At 49.5% G+C, this 2829-nt stretch overlaps 1 protein-coding gene across 1 annotated transcript in view; it reads left to right on the top strand.

Annotated features, from left to right (window-relative positions):
• Nucleotides 1-531: 531 nt before the first annotated feature.
• LOC113406888 (annexin A11-like) overlaps nucleotides 532-2829 on the top strand; it is a 63832-nt gene continuing 61534 nt past the window's right edge. Inside the window, exon 1 of the mRNA XM_026653730.2 lies at nucleotides 532-795. The gene's annotated coding sequence lies outside the window, so the exon portion shown is untranslated. The remainder of the gene's footprint in view (nucleotides 796-2829) is intronic.

Raw genomic sequence — 2829 nt, 5'->3', positions numbered from 1 at the left:
CAGTCTTTGTTCTGTGCTTGTACAGACCTTAGTAGAATGGAGTCCTGTGGCACCATAAAGAATAATTATTAGTGTGTGTGTGAAAGGATAGGAGTGGAGTGGTGACTTAGTGAGGGAGGGGCTGGCTTCTCAGCTTCTAAAGGGCTATTAAAAAGCCTGATCAAATGCTTTGGTCTGACCTATAGCCTGTGCAAGCTCAGGGTGACTTCACCGAGGTTGGGGAGAGTTCAATCAGCTGAGAGTTAGTCAAAAGGATGTTGCAAGAAAAAAATTGCATAAAATATTCCATCCGTTTCCTTTTAGTGACAGTGGAAATGAAGCCTGGTAGGTGGGAGACCCCCTGACTCCACATGCAAGTCACAGCGTAGTTATGTAGCCTATTTTCGGTGATTTTTCAAGCCCCACTCGGGCGTGCAAACCCTTTGTAACACTGACCCTGCCTGGGCAGCCCCGAGCGCCCTGGCTGGATGGCAGCGGGAGGAGCAGGCGCTGGCGCTCGCCTGGGGCACAGCAGAGCTCGGCGGAGCACGGAGCGAGCCACACCTGCATTTCCCGAGCGGAGCAGCCCGCTGGGATAAGAGCCCCGCCCTTCCCCAGGCTGCAGGACGCGCTGTCATGTTTTCCATTGCTGCTGCGGGCGAGTGAAACTCTCCTCCCCGCCCCGGGCCCTGCCGAGCCCACAGAGGGGAAGCAGGAAGAGCTCTTGTCGGTAGCTGCGGCTCCTCCTCCCCTAGAGCGCCTCGGCCCACAGGAGGAGCGGCCGTCTCAGCTTCCGGAGAGCCCCGCGTCCCCCAGGTAGGAGCCCAGGGGTGGCGGGGCCAGGCGAGGCGCGCAGGCGGCTGGGGGCGCTGAGGTTGTTGGGGGAGGCTGGCAGGCGAGGCAGAGCGGCGGGGATAGGGTGACCAGATGTCCAGTTTTTATAGGAACAGTCCCGATTTTTGGGTCTTTATCTTATATAGACTCCTATTACCCCCACCCCCCACCCCATTCTGATTTTTCACATTTGCTGTCTAGTCGCCCAAGGCGGGGAGCAGCGCAGGAGCACCCGCGGCACCTGGACGGGGCTGGGTGGGAACCCTTCTCCCTCCCCAGCTCCTCACCCCCTTCGTCTGCTGCGCTCAGCCCCGACACACCCTGGCGCCCCAGCCCCTACTGCAGTTCCCGGGCCGAGGCCGATCTCCCGGCAGCCAAAAGCGAAGGAAACTCCCACCCGCTGAAAGCCTGGGGAGCTGCAGCGGGGCAGAACCAGTCAGAGTCCGGCCCCTTGGCTGCAGCATACCCAGGGTTTCTGGTGTAGCTTGACTGGGGGGTTGCTGCGGTTGGGACTGCAAATTCGGGGGAGGGAGGGTGGACTGTCTTTCTGTGTCGTGCCGCACCTAGCCACAGGCAGGGCTGCAATGGAAATACGTGTCAATTTCACTGCTCAGTAACTACTGCTAAAAGGACAGGAGGGGTATGTATATGGGTGGGGGGCAGGGAAAGAGTATAAGTTTCCATATTTACATCCTTCCCCATGCACACATTTTCCTACACTTCTTTTGGGCAGTAGGCAACAGTGTGATGCCATGTGGTTGCTTCCTGGTAAGGTCCAGGAGAGCGGCTAATAAAAATAACCTTGTTGAAATATATTGCTAAACATTACATAGGTCATACATGTGCCTTTTAATCAGCTGAAAGGGTTTCCTCTTCACCTGAATTCCCTCCAGAGTGTTGTCACATCACTTGCTCTTCTTAGGCGTGTTGCATTTAATTTCAGAAAGGGGAACTACACAAAAATTGGGAGGTTAGTTAAACAAAAATTAAAAGTTACAGCACTAAAAGTAAAATCCCCTGCAAGCTGCATGAAAACTTTTAAAAGACACCATAATAGAGGCTCAACTTAAATGTATACCCCAAATTAAAAAACATAGTAAGAGAACCAAACAAGTAGCACTGTGGCTAAACAACAAAGTAAAAAAAGCAGTGAGAGGCAAAAAGGCATCCTTTAAAAAGTGCAAGTTAAATCCTAGTGAGGAAAATAGAAAGGAGCATAAACTCTGGCAAATGAAATGTAAAAAATATAATTAGGAAGTCCAAAACAGATTTTGAAGAACAGCTAGCCAAAGACTCAAAAAGTAATAGCAAAAAAAATTTTTAAGTACAGAAGCAGGAAGCCTGCTAAACAACCACTGGGGCCATTGGACGATCGAGATGCTAAAGGAGCACTCAAGGACAATAAGGTCATTGCGGAGAAACTAAATGATTCTTGGCATCGGTCTTGACGGTTGAGGATGTGAGGGAGATTCCCAAACCTGAGCCATTCTTTTTAGGTGACGAATCTGAGGAACTGTCCCAGTTTGAGGTGTCATTAGAGAAGGTTTTGGAACAAATTGATAAACTAAACAGTAATAAGTCACCAGGACCAGATGGTATTCACTCAAGGTTTCTGAAGGAACTCAAATGTGAAATTGCAGGACTACTAACTGTGGTATATAACCTATCATTTAAATCAGCTTCTGTACCAAGTGACGGGAGGATAGCTAATCTGAAGCCAATTTTTAAAAGGGGCTCCAGAGGTGACAGTGGCAATTACAGGCCGGTAAGCCTGACTTCAGTACCGGGCAAACTGGTTGAAACTATAGTAAAGAACAAAATTGTCAGACACATAGATGAACATAATTTGTTGGGGAATAGTCAACACGGTTTTTGTAAAGGGAAATCATGCCTCACCAAACTACTAGAATTCTTAGAGAGGACCAACAAACATGTGGACAAGGAGTGGATATAGTATATTTAGATTTTCAGAAAGATTTTCAGACCTTTGACAAAGTCCCTCACCAAAGGCTCTAA

This window comes from Terrapene carolina, unplaced genomic scaffold (genome assembly GCF_002925995.2).
Source record: "Terrapene carolina triunguis isolate 2854851 unplaced genomic scaffold, T_m_triunguis-2.0 Scaffold147, whole genome shotgun sequence".
NCBI lineage: Eukaryota > Metazoa > Chordata > Testudines > Emydidae > Terrapene > Terrapene triunguis.
Note: the sequence above shows the minus strand (reverse complement) of the source record. Positions and strands in the feature narration are given on the sequence as shown.